The following is an 18,903-nucleotide window of genomic DNA, read 5'->3' as shown; positions in this document are numbered from 1 at the left end:
ATTGGGAGCTATTTTTTCAGTTTCTTGCATTGTGGACATAAAAAATGAATTCCTTTCTTGAGACTAATCTGTTTCTCACTTGTAGTTAAGGGATCTACTTGCTAGAAATGCCATTTGCATCAACTTGCCTTACAGATGAATCTGAGGTTTTATATGCAGTATATTTCTAAGTACCTCTGATGTATCTGAAAATTTTCAGGACCACGCGGGTTTGGCATTCAACTTTGTCTCTGTTGTTCTTGTACACTTTTTCATAAATTACATTTCTGATAAGTTATCTGTGCTTTCTTTGCATCTGCTGTAATATTGTTTTTTAAAGGCTCCATTTCATTTGCAACATACTAATAGAAGTCCTTCCTAATGGAGCAGGAACCTCTAGTAAGAAGTTTCTGCAACTTCCCGAAGAAGCATGTACCTAATTTAGGGAAATGTCTACTTACTTGTGTTCTGAAGGCCCAGATTTGACTGAAAAGAACTCACTCTAGTCCAGTTTTTCAATCTGGTATATTTAGAACAGTTTTTAGACAATAGTCCTTATTTTCATTCCCCTTGATAAGAGTTTTGGATCATCAACAGTTTCTTATGTTTATAAAGCCTACAACAATCATCAGTACATTCAAAAGGGAGAATGGTGGCCAAAATCTTATTCTTATTTATATCCACTTCAAACTATTTTCTGGAAGGGGTGGCATGATACAACTAGCTTTAAAAAGTAGTTCCCAGAGAAAACAACAGCAGGGAAATTGAATTTTTGCTGGAATCATAATGAAGCTTTACTGGAATCAGACTCAGTACTCCGAGTAACTCCAGATTTTAAGCTCTGTTCTTGCCCAGATGGTTTTTAGCCAGACTTCATTATTTTTGGTGAGCTCATTTAAATTTTTACTTTATTCTTCAATCTGCAGACAGCTGGAACATTAAACTTTGATTTCAGCTCTTGTTTTTCTTAAGATTTTAGTAAATGTCTGTGCAGTTCCCAGTCTTTTAATCTTCTAGACTCATGTAACGGCAGCATAAGCAATCCTCCTCTACCTGAAATCCAATAGCAGAGGAAGACAAGGGCTGTTCTAGGAAATCAGAGTAATGTTTCCAACAGCTATTTCTAGCGAACGTTTGATAGAAAAGTGCTGAAAAGAGTTGTCACAGATAATTTTGCCATTTTCATAACAATTTTTAAAGTGTGGTTTAAATCCTACTTGAAGATCACATTCTACAGGCATGACCTTACTGCTTTATATTACCAGGAACCTATTAACCTATTTGCTGTTCAAATAGCAAAGGGAGTGAATGCACTCTGCAGGATGGGGTCTCCCTGGAGCAAGAAATGAGAACCGTTGTGTTTTCACATTTTTTTTCCTAATTTGCCTGGGTTTAAGTGATATCTAGTGACAGTGAGTTCCTCAAGTTAATCAGGATCTCTCAGAATATTTCCATTTGTTTCACATTTACTGCCTTTCCATTTCATTGGATCTCAATCTTTCTTGTTTAATGAAAAAAGGTTAAATATAAGAGCTCACATGCTTTTTCTATAACTTCCCATGTTTTGAAAACCACTATCACATCTGCTCAGCATTCCTGCTCTCTTCAGTGTTTTGTATTAAAGATGCTGCATCTAACAACTGCTGCCACCAGTTGCAGACTACCTTCTATATTTCTGTCTTCCACAGAGCTTAGGTGGCATTTTGTCTGGGAAGGTAGTGACAGGTCTCAAAAAGAATCGTGTGCAATTTGCAGGTCCTTCCTGTGCCTGTATGCTGTTGGGTCTCCCTGTAGCTGTTGATACACATGGAGGGTTTCAGCGTCTGACCTCAGAGGAATTCTTGTGATTGGCAAGAAGGCTGACAAGTTTGTCTGATGATTCACCCTTGTACCCTCTTCAGCTGCTCTTGACTCTCACATTTGAGTGGTACTGGATAACGTGTCTTAAAAACGAAACAGAACCTTACAATTCTTCATAACAGTGTCCCTCTCATTTCTTTGGGCAGCTTGGCACTAAATGAAGCCAGTAATTAAAGGGTTGGATCAAGGCAACAAAACACCATACTGGTTTTGCTTCTGTGCTGTGTCCATCTTCTAAAAGCCCTTGATGTTCCAACATTGCACAGTCAAAGATAGTTCTTATGTGCAATTGTTGAACTCAGATTGCTTGAAGTCTGAACATCATGGAGTCAATTAATGAAAAATTACAGGACTATTTCATCAAGCGAGAAAAAAAAAAATCAAAACAGTCATTAATATTTAGATCTTGATGTTGGGTTCTGAGAATCCCAAATGTCAAAACACTAACGTCAAGGAAAATGGAAATTGCTCTATTGACAGTTCAACCAAGTGACAGTATGAGGTTTTAAGTAATGACTTGTGAGTTAATGAGTGATTAACATGTCATTCTTTTTAATTAGTTTTCCAGAAGAACTTCAAAGACTTCAGATGGAATTTCAGCTGGGTTTGGGTGAGTATTGGCAAGAGTTAGTCCAGAAAATCAGTTGGGCATTGGTGAGATTTCTAGTTCTTCCATCTAGTCACTTGGAAATCTCAGGAATATGTTCTGACTCAACCTTTTCTGACATTTTTAAGGCAGATTAAAACCAAGAAGTGAAACACCAAAAGAAAACAAAATGAAGGCAACTCAGAATGCTGTTGGATACCCATTCTTTCTAAAACAATTTTGCTACCCCTAAGAAATGAATCATTTCAAAATCATAGAAAATTTTAAAAAAAGAGCTGTTGTTATTTTTGTGATTGATGTGAGAAATATTATTATTATTATTAATGTCATGAAATACTTGGAATTGCTTATATTTTTTTTCTTAAGGATGCACATTAAAACCACTGGTCCCAAAATAGGACCAAAAACACCACTAAAACTTGAATTTGGTCCTAGGCAGTTCAATAAAATATACACTGTCAAGCCACAACAAATCACAATTCAATAAGACTCTTCAGCTCTGTCTTAGTTTTAGCAGCATGCAAGCAAACAGTCACAGATAAAGTAGACTAAGTGGACCACTGACTAAGTTCTCAATTTCAGAGAATGGATTAAGCTACAAAGACATTTGAAATATTAAATGGAGTGTCCCTGACAAATGTTGGCTTTCTGACAGATTTGAAACCCATAATGCTAAATAAAACATGTAATTTCTTAGTGACACTTGAATGATGAAGCCATCTCAATAATTTAAGAATACATTGGAATAGGAACACTAAACAAATGAAATATCTTCTGAGGCCGAATAATTACAACAGCTTTTGACTAACTCTTTTTATTTTCCTTCTCCCCTTGCTATTTGCACCTAGCACTCAATGCCCCTTTCTTATGTTATGAATACCTGATTTTCTTATTCTGTAAGTTCACAGAATACTAAGAGTAAACATGCACAGTGGTTAAATAATTACAGTATGAAAGTTCTAATTAACAAAACATTTTGCAAAGGCACTGGCGATATACTAGAGCACTGTTGCAGTAGCATGTTTCAAAGTAAATGAGCCTACAAATAATCCTCAACATGCTTTCTTGTGAAGATATTAAGTATAAATTTATGCAACTCATATAAACATGGAATGTCCATAATCTGACATCTGGATAACCTTTCAGCTTCACATAGTCTTCCCATGTATATTCTGATGATGGTCAGCAGTCATTCTAACTAAGCTCATTTTGGATTTAATAATTCTAAAGGATAAGAGCTAAAACTGAGAATAAAATATGCCACCAAAACTCAGCCAAAATGTATGCAGAATAATTATTTGTAAGTTATCCACTGTCAGACACAGATCTATCCCACAAGTCTTCTGAGAAAAATGCTACTGAATCTATAGAGACTTTCTGAGAACCAGGCATTGTTCAATATGAAGAACAGGAAAAACTCTAATTTCTTTACAGTAAAGAAATTAGATGAGTTTCTGAATTTGCATGCTTTTCAAGTGATTTCCATACAGTTCCACTGATTTTCAAAACAGTGCAATTAATGAGTCATATCCTTGGATTTGAATTCCTGTGGCCAGGTTTGTGACTACTGTCAGAATAGCACATAGCATCCCTAAGCCTGTGCCTTAACTATATCTGATCTTCCCAAACGATGCAATTGGGGTGGTGAGAGGTTAAAACTTAGGCTCCCATAATATTAAAATGTGAGAGATCTGTTATCATGAAGTACATATCATGTGCCCACAGCAAATTACAGCCTTCCTTTGGGCACAAAATGTGGAGTACAGGACACCCTAGACACCCCCTGTGAACATGCAGCTTTGCTTAGGATTGTAGGCTAGATTTAATCCATCTGAATTAAAATACAGTGTATCCAGTTCTGACATCTGCATAGAATCATAAAATTGAATGAGTTTGAAAAGACTCTCAAAAGTAATTATTCCAACTCTCCTGCAAAGAACAAGGACACCTACAGCTAGACTGGGTTGCTCAGAGCCCCATCCAGCCCAACCTTGAATGTCTGCAAGGACAGGGCATCAAACCTGTTCCACAACCCTTATTGTGAAAAACTTAAACTAATATTCTGTTGTGTATTGGGTTCTATTTTTTGCTTTACAAAAGATTGCCAAGTTCCGAAAAGATCCTATTTTTACTGTTGGCTAGATATCTGAAGTAATAAAATAATAAAGGTAATCATAACAAGAGTGCATTGTAAAGGGAAATTCAGTGAACACTCAAATTAACTCTTTCTACATACTTAGAACTTCTACAGTTGACTGGCACTGTCATAAAAATATGTCACTAGATGACAATTAAATAAGAGAAATCTTGCTGGGAGTTTTTGCAAGAAAACAAAATAGACTGCATGGAAAATATTCTGTAGGACAAGAAAGAAAAAAAATCAATTTTATTAAAAAAAAGCCTTTTATCTCAAATATTCCATTGTTAGATATTGAGAATCTACACTTAAGAAGCAGTATCATTATTAATTAAGGGGATGAAAATTAAATGCATATTAAGTAGAACAATAGATAGATAGGAAGTAGACTGCAAAGGAGAAGGCTTCCAATACAGTGACTGGTTCAATGAATCCTTTGATATATATATTGAATGCCTTTTAAATGAAGAAAATAAAATATAAAACCATTAAGCTCCTTGTACTGCTTCCAGTGGTCTAGATCTAAATTAGTCATAACAATAAATATGATTTTATTATGTTATTAACTCAAGCTTTCAAAATGAAAAAAAAAAAGTGTCTATGCCAAATTTTAGCCTGCTGAGAATTAAAGTGTCTGGGTTGTAAATTAGCTGCAAAACAAGGTTTTTAATGGAAATGGCAATTGACCATTGGCAGTCACAGTGTTAGGAATTGCTGCTGTAGTGTTAAGTTACATCTCTGTTCCTGGGCACAGTCTTAAGATTATATAACAGTAACTATTGCAGAATTACTCAATCCCTTTACCTAACCTTAATTGCATGCTGAACTTGTGGCTTCCATAACATTTCTCCTCTATTGAAATGCTCAGAGATGACAGTGATTCCACCAGACCTCGATCCCGCTGCCTGCATAGACCAATAATGTTCTGCTTACCAGTACCACCCTCCCTAAGGGACATTATTTTCCTTTTTCTCCACTCCTTTCCTAGCTGGCAACCAATTCCTGCCCAAAATGATCTACTCCTGGAAAAAATCTGCACAAATAATAGATGCATAAGCTACAGGTACAGTACATACTGTACTTCATTTCTTGGCGTTTGTATGAGACCCAGCTGTAGAAGGAGAGAATAAGACATATTAAAATGTGTGATATAAGGCTATATTTGTACTTGGATTTTCTGGAAATCATGACAGCACAGATCATTAATGGTTTTGTATCTCATATAGTCTTTAACATGCACAATTTGACAGTATTCAGGCCAAGATTTTCAAACCTGTCTACTTGTATTTAGGCCAGCAAAAATCTGTTTTGAATTGTCTCAGTATTCTGATTTTTCAGTGAGCAAATCATCTGATACATCTGTGTTAACATCCGATTAGTATCACTTTTCAAAGTTAGCATCTTAACTACCTTTCAAGTATACAGAGCAGCTGTGCCTCACTGTTTTAATAACTGGGAGCATTTGTGCCTACTACCAGTAGCAGTGCTCCAAAGTCCTTGATTTAGCTCTGCTTTTTGTTTTTGTTTTTGTTTTTTTTTTACCAGCTGATGAACAAGCAAGTATTGAGAGGCAGCTTTCTCCTAAAGAAACACGGAATGGTTTGGGTTGGAAGGAACCTCTGAAGCCACCTGGTCCAGCACCCTGCTCAAGCACTGTCATCCAAAATAGGTTGCCCAGGACCAAGTCCAGTAGAAAAAATAATTTTCATCTAGGGAACTCTGTCTCACCATTTCAACTCTTCGAGTTCATCTAGTAAAACTTCTCAGGAAAAATGTGACTGATATCAGATTGCCCAGTGCAAATCAAGTTCACTGGCAGCTCAGAGGGTGCAAGGAGGGAGTGATTCTGCCATCCCATGGAGCTATGTTCATCTAAAAGAAAATGCTTTTCAGTGGCAATCTGCTCCACAGGAGACATTCAGACCATGCTGTTTCAGATATTGTCTGCAGGGTCATTGCTGTGGTAAGAGGTAAGAGGTTTAGCTTCCTCGTGGTGTTCAGTGTGTCACATAGCAGATGGAGGCTTCTCAGAAATTTCTCTGGCACAGTTTCAGCACAGGAAATATCTGCATGAAAGACAGTGGATACATTAAGAAGTTAAAAGCTGTCCTAAACAGCATGCTCTAGCAGATCGCATTGCTAATTGAGGCAAAAGGCAGAAAAGGGTGCAGCATGCTGAGAACATAATGTTGCCACTCCTGACTTGACAAGTCAGCCTCACTCTGAAGTTCCTCCTAACTTGTGGATGGATCCAAGCCGAAGGATGGGGATGGAGATGACTGTTTCTCTTGTAAGAGTCCTTCCGAAAGGAAGTGCATAAAACTTCCTTTCTTTGAATACAGTAGAACACAGCAGGATAAAGCAATATTTGCTCACTGTTTGAAAGCCTCTTTCCCAAAGGCATTTTGCCTGAAAGTCATAACCTTTGTCTTTCCCTCTCTTCTTAACTTCTTCCCTTCTCAGTCTTTCCCATTATTTTCAGACTTCCTTTACGTATATTTGGCCATCTTTGTTGTTTTCCTGCTCTCTTCCCTCAGTCAATGTATATAGGAATCACTTCATTTTATTACTCAGTTTGAAATCATATGACCTAATTTTGGTCTATGACCACCTCATTCTGAACCAGAGACCAGCCATTTCCCAGATTTATCTGGAAAGCTATTCTGCCAAATTCTGTTCAAGGTAGGGCTCATCTGGCCCTCACCATAATGATCTTACCACCTCCTCCTAGAAGGAACCGCTGCGTATATGTTGCACAGAGTTTGACCTGTGAGGGAATTCACTTATTTCACCTTCTTCTCTGGCATTTCTGGAAGGAAGTTGCTCCTATGTGCTCAGTGGATGCCCATACAGTCCTGTAGTGATACCTGTGCTTTTCTATACCAATCAAAAATAGGCAACCATAAAAGGGAGTATTTTTAGGGGGGTAAGTTTGACTATATGGAAACAAAATTGTAATTAGGAAAAGCTTGGTCAAACAAATATCTATTGATATCAACTCTAGTCATTTTAATGAATAATATTTCATCAATTGGCTTAAAACTAATTTTAAATCATAACATAGAGCAAAAAATCTCTGTAGGTGAAGATATATCAATAGCCTTGCAGCTTACTCTCAACACTTCCACTATTTTTGTGGGATCCAGGCACACAGACTGGACAACTGGTAGTCAGCTTGTCCCATGGATTTGTACCAGTAAGCCTTTTAAAGGGATGACCTGTATTTGGATTGAGAAGATCTGTGCTGCTTTATCATGGTCAGCTGGTTGCATAGAGTACTCAGGATTCCCATTGCCTCAGCAGTAAGTTGGAGCCAGAAGGGCACATTCTGTGTTTGTAGGAGTACAGAAATGGAACAACCATGTAACTAGCTGAAAACATAATATTGGCCTTTTCCTGTGTCTCTAGTAATTTTTTGCAACAGCTGGGCAATTTATTGATCTATTTGATTAACACTATTGTCTGTTCACGTGTTGCTTAAGGCAGATATCGATTTCATCAGCACAGCCAATATTTAAACTACAAGAGGCATTCATAGGTTACACAATGTATTCCTAGGAATATATATATTACATTTTGATACTCATAAATCTCCTGTTGGTTAACTAAATCCTGTGATATTACTTCAGTTGCTGCAGGGAGTAACTTACTTTTAGAAACAAGATGAAACTGAAGTAAGCAAAAGAGTTTTAGTTTGTTCACAAGATGGAACACAGGTATTTTCATGGAAATATATTTGTACCTTAGTACTAGGATTTCATTTCCTGTAAAAGCTTACAGAAGTATACCTTTTGTAGAGCTGTGATCCACTAGCAAATGTTTATCTCACTTGAATGACTCCAGCACAAAGCAAAGGCATCAAGCTATCCAGTTAGCAAAAACACAGTGTGGAAGCCTGGGAATAGCCACAAATTAGCATAATTTCTGCAGTATAAAGACTGAGGTTGCCTGCTTAGCAGCAACACAGCAGGACTTAGACACCAGCTGGGATCATTGGCAACTACTGAAATACATGTAAGACAAGGACACGGGGAAATCTAACTCAGTACTAATGATCAATGCTGAACAAACACCAGGTAAGTTCTGGTGTTCAGCTGGGTGCTGCTGAAATCCCTTCACCTCCTACCAGTGCAACCTGTGTTTGCTCTGCTATGTCCTGGCCATGTTAATAATAGCAGGAGCTACTAGAAAGGCAGCTGAGCTGGGAGTTAGAAGGAGGTTGCCATCAGTGACATTGCGGTCACTCACAGGTGCTGGTAGTGGCAGCCCCTGGAAAAGCAGAGCAAGATACTTATATTCTTGTTCTTATTCAAACAAACTTCCCCTAGCTCCAAAAGAAGCTTCAGTGGAAACTGGGTAAGGTGCCTGGTATTTTGCTTGAGGCTATTAGAGCTGAAAATAGCCTATCAGATTGTTGGGGAATGCTATAACATACCTATGAAATTACACAGAAGGAAAAGAGCTACAGGAAGATACTTATCCCCCATGAAAAGATTAATCATAACCAAATCTTCCATAACTTACTGTTACTGCTGATTTCACGTCTCTTGTCTCTGACTGTGCTGCAAAAAGATTACTAAATTCCTGTGAGACGGTACCAACCTCCATGTCTATATGCTCTTTCTCAGTAGCATTACTTCATAGCCTAGATATCTATGAAGTAAACTATCAACCAGAAGTACAGGCCAGGCCACCAGACAGACACAGTAGTCAGTCAACAGCTGATTGCAGACATCTGTGGTGCTCAGGAGCCGCCTTCAGCAGTGTTTGTATTTAAAGCTTTTGTGGCTAGACAGCAGGACTGACTCGCTCAGAGCTTGGTTACGGTAACAGTCCCGCAAGGCGATGACGCATGGCATTAGGAAGGAAGCAGGTTCTCTGATTTGCAAACCACACTTCCCCTCTTCTCTGAGGCTGGCGTGCCTCTTTGCACCTTGAAAAGGGGAGATCTGTAAGGAAAAACAAACATTCATAAGTGCTGATTGTAGCTTACGCAGCCTGTCTATTGGTTATTTTGTCTTTGTGCTTATCATTTTATGAGTTTAACCACTGTCCAGGGCAGGGGACAGTGCAATTTACACCAGGATGGGCCCTAAAAGGTTCCAAGAGAGAGCAGTTTTCTTAGCTCTTCTGTGAACAAGCAGAGAGGCAAGAGGTATCGTCCTTAGGCAGGCAGCACTGTATCCCGTATGACAGCCTGACACTCTCAGCTCACCTGGCCCATAGAGGGGCTGTCTTCTGAGAGTGAGTATTTCCCTAACACTGTCTTGTTTGCTAAACAGCAACATCACATGAAATTTTCTTCGGAGTCCAGCAACTGGTCCATTACATGGTCCAGCTTTCTGCTATCAATTACACTTGTGGAAATTTGAGTATTTTCACCATGGCCACTGATTTATTTTGCTTCTGAGGTGGGGTAAACAAACTTTAAATCTGGCCCCTGTCTTTCTGCACTGATGCAGTAAAAGCTGACCCACTGTGGCTCAGAACTTTGTTTCTCTAAGGTCTGGAAACCTCAGAGAAGACCCTTCCTGATTCTGTAAAACTATCAGGGGCAAATGGCTTTCAAAATATGAATTTACTTTGAAATTCCAAAATAGAGCTTAAGAACAAAGAATGACATTCTTAGACTAGACTTAGACTGATTTAAAGCTAGGAAAACTAAAACACTGACAGTTACACTTTAAACCTTCATTGTTGGTACCTCTTAGTGGTCTCAGGTCGGAAGAAGAACTAAAGTAAAATTTGAATTACCAAAGATGACAAAAATGTGGTTAAAATTCTGACGTATATAAAACTTTTGGTTTAAACTTGTTGTACTAATCTGTTTCTGTGTATGTATTTAGCAATAGTGATCCAAATGCTGGTAGTTTTATTTGTCTTATTTGAATTTTTGTGAATACTGTTAGGCATTCATTGTTCAAGCAGTGTGATCTGTTCCCTATTTTGCTCCTTGACTGGTATGCTGAAAGTTTCAAAGGAAGTTAATTATTTGTGCTTAAACACTCTTTTCCAGTTCCAGTGAGGAACTAACATTTCTCAAATACTGACATGAAAAAGAGAAAGAAAAAAATATTCTGTATGTGAATGTGAGCCAGGGAGAGAATGACAAACACTGAATGCTGGTATGTGAACAAATACTCTTCGACACTGTGTGTATGTAGCAATCAGACAGCTCTCTTTCCAAAAAGGGGCTCAGAAGTTAGTCTTTCAGTATTTCTGTGCTAAACACTTTCAACTGGTATGGACAACTTTTGAAAATAGCATCAGTCTTTTGAATACTTACCTAACACAAACTTCACAGAAATTTCAATCGCCTCTATTGGAACTAATTAATTCATTGAACTAAAGCCAGTGCAGCTGGGTTTATGCAATTTTCTAAGAAAAGGAATTATATTTAAAATAAAAAAAAAAAAAGAAATAATAAGATTTAACAATGCCTAACAAGGATAGGATGCCTTATGTAACAGAACAACTTCTTGCTTTTGAAGTTCTGACCATAAACATTCTACTCTATGGTGTTAGGTCTTCGGTTAGATCAGCAGGTGACTGCCCACACACAAACTAGTCCTTTCTGAAATGAAGAGTGTCTGCCCCAACTCTCACTGCATGTAATTTAATTATATAACACATGCAAAAATAGTTATTTTTGTCTACTTTATCTGACCTCGAGGGAATTCACAATTTGTCACTGCTTAAAAACAAATGGGAAACATCTCTTACAACCTCTCTTTGAGAAGGCCAGCATTCCACTGGCCTTTCTCCTGCTAACACTAATCAACAATGCAAGGATTTTACCTTAAAGCTTCTAATTCTACGTTTACTTTTATGTTCACTCCAGTTCCCTTATTTTGCTTCTTTGTCAGAGCAACCTTCCTTGCTACGCAAGACGTTTACTGAGTGCATTAATAAAGTTCAGAGCTGAGCTGCAGGTGTTCATGTGAACTGCAGTGCTCTTTGCAAAGAGTAAGTGCATTTTCTTGACAGCTTCTCCCTGCTTTCTTTGTAGTGGTGGGAAATAGGGGAGGTAGGGAATAGGTAAGTCAAAAACATTCAGAGCTCTGCAGAAAAATATCACTTTATAGAATCTTCCCATTATTTCTAAAAAAAGTGAGTTGCCTGATTCTTTGGTTTTGTTTGGATCAGACCTGGTTTTCAACCCAAATGCATTCAAGTCAGACCATAGATTTTAACCTCAACATCACTGGCTAGTGTATTTATCACCAGACAATTTTTTTCCTCATGAGTCTCATTTCCATGAGACATATTGGTTTTGACGAGCCAGTCAGTTCTAATACCAGCTGTTCCTCATTGCATTATTTTCTTCTTAGCTGGTCTACACTAGTTTGTGATGTAATGATAGAGTTCAAAAATCTTGTGCCTTAGGCATGCTTACATAAATGCATATTCATGCTATTATTTTCCACTACCCTTCCCCTCAAGAAAAAAAGTGTGGAAAAATAAATAAGTTATAAAAGATAGATTCAGCTTTGTAAATTGTTCCTGTATACTCTTTTCATATCTATCATTAAGAGCTACGTCATGATTTTCTACCATATTTCATGAGATTTCATTTATGTCAAGATAAATCCTTGTGCTGCTTCAGTTCATTTTGTTTCAGACAGAACTGACATTTTTTACCATTTTTTTCTAGTTCTGGACAAGAGAAGGCTCAGCTTTATCAAAAGATTTACTTGAAGTCACAGAGCCAAAGCAGAGCCCAGAGCTGAGTCCCAGATAAGGACACAAAGACCACCTCTTGGGTGAGAAGAAGTGTCAGCTGGCAGATGACAATTATCTGCCCAGCAGTGTGTAAGTGTCAGCTACCTTCCAATTATCTCAGGGTGAAAGACTGGCCAGGGGTGATGATCTGCTGGTGAGTCACTTGCACAATCACCCAGAGGCTCACATACTTGAGCAACTTAGTTCTCCCCTACCAGGGTCCACTGATACCCTCAGACCTGCTCTTGTGCAATTCTAGGAAGAATCATTTTCTCTTCCACAGGTGTTTATCAATGGCCAAAATCAGAGACAAGGACCAGAATTCTAAACCAGAATTATTACTAACATACCTTCCTCTGTCAGGCTTAGCTTATACGTAGCATTTTTTTCTGCAGAACTCTGAAAGCTTTAGATGGGTGAATAGTCTGAGAAACTCTGGTGAAGCACTATACTTTTAGATATTTATTTCATCCAAACTCCAAAACTTTCACCTACATAGTCTTTTATACAGTTTGTTTCCAGTGCTACAATGTGTATACATCTTCATGATATATTAGGAAATAGTGAATCACAGAATCGTAGGGGCTGGAAGAAACCTCCAGAGATCATCTAGTTCAATCCCCCTGCAAATCAGGCTCCCTACACCAGGCTGCACAGGTACGAGTGCAGGCAGGTCTTGAACATCTTCAGAGAAGGAGAATCCACAACCTCCATGGACAGCCTGTTCCAGTGCTTCGTCACCCTCACTGTGAAGAAGTTCCTTCACATATTGGTGCAGCACCTCCTGTGCTCCAGCTTATGGCCATTTCCACTTGTTCTGTCCCCAAAGACTGCCGAAAAACGGTTGGCCATGTCTCCTTGATTCCCATGCTTAAGATATTCATAAACATTAATCAGATTCCCTCCGAGTCTTCTTTTCTCAAGGCTGAACAGACTCAGTTCACACAGCCTTTCCTCATAAGAGAGGTGTTCTAGGCCCTTTATCATCTTTGTGACCCTCTGCTGGACTGTCTTCAGGACATCCTTGTCTTTTGTACCAGGGAGCCCAAAACTGGGTACAGTACTCAGTACTCAAGTACAGTAGTGAAGGTAGGTAACAGACTATAAACACAATTCTGGTTTTGGTAAAGAGCCCTGATTGCAGTCATAGGCAAAGTAGAAAGAGAGTAATGAAAGTCACTCCTTTGCAGCTGCACAATTTACGCAACATCACATATATCCCACATCTCTGCTGTGAACTAATACAACATTCACATGACAGCAAAGCTCAAATTCAGCCCTTAAAAAGCTGCTTGCTGAGGTCTAAAATGACGTGAGGGGAGTAAAATCTCTCTAATGCTTAAATCCTCCTGCTGCTTCAGAACAGTCAGCACCTCATTTAACTTAGCTCTTTGTTTGATAGGAAATGTCAGCTCACCATAGGAAATCCCCTGCACCCAATGGCAGGAGCATCTGTCACCTTGTGTTCACATATCTGCGTTTGTCCACTGCTGCCTCACTAAGGAAGCTGTTAAAAGGGAAGGAAAAGCAAGTGAAACAGTCACTCAGTACAGTGTCATCCCACTTACCCGCCTGATGTCACAAGCGTATGTCTGCTACAGTCAGAGAGAGATAGTAGCTGACGTAAAGACTTGCCAGGGCATTTAGCATCCTCATTTTCCTATTTTGCTAAAAGTGACAAAAAAGTTAGAATACCTTGCCTTTTTGCAGTATTGTTTTGCCAATAGCTGAAACTGCATTCAGACTCTTTCTGCTGTTCAATGCTGAGAGAATTTGTTAGTATGAGAAAGGTTTAATTAAGTTAAATTTTGTGGAAACATTTATAGGAATGCTTTCCACTGAAACTCCCAGAGTACATTCCTCATAATGTGACTGTGAGGAAGGGAAATATCATACCCTTTTGTGGATTGTGAAACCAAAGCAATTTTCCCCCAGAACTCTCAAGGTGATTTGAGGATATTTGAAGTGATACCAGGGACATAGTACTGCTAAGATAACCCTCTGCTCTAGGAGCCCTGCTTTTTCCTGTGTGTTTTGATCATTTATAAGAATAGAAACCTTTGTAGAAGATGCTTCTAAGTGGATGACCATTTTGTACTACTAGAAGCAGAACCTGAAGGGGGTGGTAAGCCATACACACATTCTGGGAAGTGAATAAGTCCCTTCAAAACACTTTTAGGATCCTAATGGTACCTTCAGGCTGCCCAAATGGGGCTTTGCCTGGTGCTGCTGCCATCGACAGCTGGAAAGGTTCCACTGAAATCGAGCTGAGCTGTCATCCTAGGGAAATCAGAATGGATATAATTATAGATTCTTAGTTTTAAAAGAAGAGATGGGAGAAGGATTCTGCAAACTCAACATATAGCAGAATATACTAAGATCCTTCATGACAGCCAGGATCTTAAACAGTCTTTGTGAGGTTTCTATTAAAAACCTCAATTTAAAATTTTGGGTTGAATGCAGTTCAACCCAAATCTCCATTTCTTAACAACTCTACATTTCATTAAGTGGAATTGATTCTTAAATCTCAGGAAATAATCTAGATGTCAGTAGGATGAACCTAAATGATCTTGCTGAAAGTCAAATGAGTTGATCAAAGAAGTCATGGAGCTCTATCATGCAGTTAGTCCTGATACCAATTTCAATTGGTTCAGCACTGTCCAAAGGCAAAACAGATTTTAAGCAGCTGTTAATATGCTCATTTATTTCAATTCTCTCATCTCATATTTAACTGTCTTCCAAAAGCATGTTAACCTATTGATATGCATATTATGCTGAAGGATGTAAAAGCATGAGGGAACTAGGGTGCCTCTTGTGGTGAGTAGCTGGAGAAAAAAGGAAGGAAAAAGACAGATTGTCTGATCTATGAGAACCTACCAGACCCTCAGGGAGCTGCTAAAGTGCAGGAAGGTGGGGCAAGTGGTGCAAAGGATATTCCTGGAGGAGTGGAGTGAGTGCAAGGAACTCTATCTTCATCCTAGAAGCAGCACCCTTGTGAGACTTTAGAAAATGTTATTTCATATTCCTTGTTTTATTTAAGAACTTGCTCATTTTTGTTCAGACTCTCTCCTCTAATGCTCAACAGCTTCTCTCTTATTCTGAGACTCAATTGTAAGCTCTTCCACTAAGTTCTTGCTGACCTCCAGTTAATGAGAACAAGACAGACCACACATGATCTGACTTATGCAAATACTGAAAGCACTATTCAAAATGCCAGTAAGTGAAAATAGGTTAAAGATGTTTGTAGTGAGATGAGAGGCAATGGGATAGCAATATTTGGCATTTCATATAAATCTTATTTTCATATTCCACTGATTCCATCTGTCCACCTTGTCATTCCTCTGACAAAAAAGGCTTCATGTTTACATTGTGAAACTGACTTTGCTGTAACACATTCACTCTAACACAGACTCGCAGAATAGTTTGAGAACTTTAAAGATCATCTATATTCCAGATATTTTCTGCCTCAAACAGCTCAGAAACAATATGAAGATATGTCATTAGTATGTTTCAGTATTCAGATACCTAATTGAAAATAAACAAATGGATGCATCAGATGTTGTATTACTCTTTTTATTAATGCTTCTACTATTGTTAGTTATGTGTTTAGGTATATGTCTTCCAAATTTCAATGTTTGAGCTCAGGAACAATTCTTATTTTTGCTGAACTACATTACCCCTTTCTAGGTAATGACAATAGTTCTGTTGAGTAGACAAACACATATTTGTGGGCATACACATAATTTAAAGTGAATGTTGTGTTCAGAAATAGGCCTGAAGTAGCAGGCATTAAGTCCTTTATAAATTCTTGGAATAGTAAAAACACTTGGAATTGCTATGGAAGGTTTCTTCAGTACCAATATACTTCCAGTGTGTTCTTGGAAGCATCCATGACCATTCAATTCTCATCTTTACTAGACATACCAAGTTGTTCTAAAGGAAGAGATACCTGATGGAGTTTGGGATGTAAACAATGATAAAGATAAAAAAAGTAAAAGTGGTAGTAGTTAATTTTGGGGTGTTTGTGTACTGGGAGTCTTAAAATGCCTTGCCTTCAACGTCCTGAAATTGCAGCTACATTTGGTATACTGATTTGACGTTGTGCCAAATTATACAGAAAGCTGTTGTTACAAGTATAATGAAGTTCCAATCATTTGAATAGCAAGGCTACTGTATAATTGTCACGTATGAGCTAGGATTCTAGAATTTAAGCAGGGAAATGCCAAACTACAACCCTGTCACCACATTCAAAATTTCTCTTAATTGAAAATAATGCCACAAATCAGTAATCTGTTTATTAATTAGTATGTCTTATATGTCCCCTACTTCTTCCAAAGTAACAGTTCTGCACTGGCATGCACATGTGGGACTGTCTAAGTTTATGTGCGATACACGAGGGCAGAATATAACTGAAGAGTAGCTCATGCAATAATGACTGGAAAGAACAATGATCGTAGGAATTCTGCCCAGATGTGTGAGAACTGCTGGGACTGCTTTTCCCAGACTAGAGAGCCCTGGGCAGCAAGAGCTTGAAATGTTGAAATCAAGAGCATTTTTGAGGGAATACATTTTAGAGGAATGCTTAAAACCACATTTTGTAACTGTGGAGAATAATGTGGAGACTGTGTGTGGGTTAAGACTGCTTAAAGTAGGATGTATCTCCCCTAACATCAGCTGTTCTCAAAGAACATGTTTAATCTAAAATGGTCATTTGTATTTTCTGTCACTGTCATTGATGTAGAGATATAACTCTGTACTTAGTCTTCATGAAAGACTTCCTTGTGGCACAAGAATATGACATATTATCCTTGTAGTGCTAATCATTCTCCTCTCAGTAGTTTGTAGACTACTAGAATGGACAATATACTTAGCAGACTAAATTTAGGGGAAAAAAATTCTTCTTTTCATTCTCCCAGGAGAGGATACTGAGTATTTAATCCAGAATGCGTGTGTAGACTGCAGTTTTATTTCTATCTGTGTGAAAGACTGGCTTTGGTGGAAGAATAATTGGTGATACATTATGTGTACCTGAAGATTGCAATCCAGAAATACAAACTTCTTCCTGATACTTGGTCTTTACCTCTTGGATGGGCTGAGAAAGTGAGGCTGATAAACAGGCAAGCTTTACCTAGTAAGGTGAAGCTGTAATACCTTCTAGCCCCCTGAGATGTTGCCTACCACCCTCTCATAAGAGAAAACAGGTGTTCAGTCACCTGCACAACATCTCTGCAGGAAGAACTTCAAAGAATATCAGTGCTGGAAACCCCATCACTAGCATTGTAGTTAACTGGATAGCTTTTCTTTCTGCAAATTCATTTCGCTATACACATAGTTCCCAAAGATACATCTCCCTGACCTTAAATGCAGATCTGCCCATCAATCTCAATGACGGGCTATACAAAGATTTAACAAATTTACCTGAATAAAGTGTACAAGGAAGTCCAATGTTATGAGTTAGTCAGTTATGGTTCTGGCTACAGAAGTAAATGTTTTAGCATAGGAGCGAATAGCAAGAAACAAAACAGTATAAATTCCTTCTCAGAAAAAAGGGATTCATCTCATCAGTTCTGCAGTCAATACAGAAAAATGCCTCCCCCTGAAGGTCTTAACCCAGACAGCCATTTAACACAGGAAAGATGACTCAACTTCAGAGATGTCTATTTGTGACTGAGTTATGAGATTAAATGGCATGAAATAACTTGTATGAGATAACCTGAATAGCAAAACTGGGAATCAAACTCATAATTCCCAAACCATGCCCAAATGGTAGTATCACAAAACCATCCTTTTCACTAAATTAGTTCAGCTTTAGAGGAGTTGCTGTTATCAACTGCACCTAATTAACCATGTTTATTTTAACAAGACTGTTTAATCAATGGATATACAGATGGTGTATATATATATATATATATATATATATCTATATATCTATCTCCAGGAGCCTGGCTAATATAATTTATATTGGAGAAATGAGAGAAAGTCACTCACCCTGTCCTGGGCTCGTGAGATGAACTCCTGATGGAGTGGATCTCCAGAGAGATCCTTCCCCCCTGGCAGTCAGCTCTTAAATGGGTCTAGGAGAGGTGGAGCCAGGCTCCACCCCTTCCTGCAGCACAGGAGAATTGCCTTCACCTGTGCTCCCGTGGCTGACTCATTGCTCGCCTCAGGTGATCAATCAAAGGTTCAGGCCATGATTCAGCAGCCCCATACAAAGACACTAAACAGCTTGTGTAATTTCTTAGTACCAATACATCATGTGTAATTGATTTGTAAGTGCCTTGGAATTGAATATGAGCAAAGGTAGTGAAATAAAAATGAGCGTATATTATTGTCAACTATTTGACAAAGAAGGTAAATGGAGTTCATGCTCAGTCAAATAAAACAGTTCAAATGTTTTGTAGAGAAAAAAATATTCTATGCTTAAGTATTTGAGTAATTTTTTCTATGTTTTTTTTTTTTTTTCTTCTGTAGCAGAGATATATCGACACAAAAAAAAAATAGGCAACTGCACAAAACTGAGATGAAGCATTAAATCAGCATTTTTCTTCAGGGAATAGAAATTCTATTCATTCAATAGAAATTTTAGATATCTCTATCA

General features: G+C 38.2%; 1 long non-coding RNA gene across 2 annotated transcripts in view; it reads right to left on the bottom strand.

Annotated features, from left to right (window-relative positions):
* Positions 1 to 18,360, bottom strand: part of LOC109366119 (uncharacterized) — a 46,322-nt gene extending 27,962 nt beyond the window's left edge. Inside the window, exons 1-4 of one of the 2 annotated variants that reach the window (XR_014881398.1) lie at positions 18,294 to 18,360; positions 13,723 to 13,812; positions 9,108 to 9,532; positions 6,312 to 6,649 (exon numbers count right to left, since the gene is read on the bottom strand). This is a non-coding gene — a long non-coding RNA (uncharacterized LOC109366119). Of the gene's footprint in view, positions 1 to 5,725; positions 6,650 to 9,107; positions 9,533 to 13,722; positions 13,813 to 18,293 lie in introns of those variants that run through there. The other variant, XR_014881397.1, reaches the window with a different exon arrangement.
* Positions 18,361 to 18,903: the final 543 nt, after the last annotated feature.

This window comes from Meleagris gallopavo, chromosome 2 (genome assembly GCF_905368555.1).
Source record: "Meleagris gallopavo chromosome 2, MGAL_WU_HG_1.1, whole genome shotgun sequence".
Taxonomy (NCBI): Eukaryota; Metazoa; Chordata; class Aves; order Galliformes; family Phasianidae; genus Meleagris; species Meleagris gallopavo.
The sequence above is the reverse complement of the archived record's forward strand: the minus strand, read 5'-3'. Positions and strand labels throughout refer to the sequence as shown.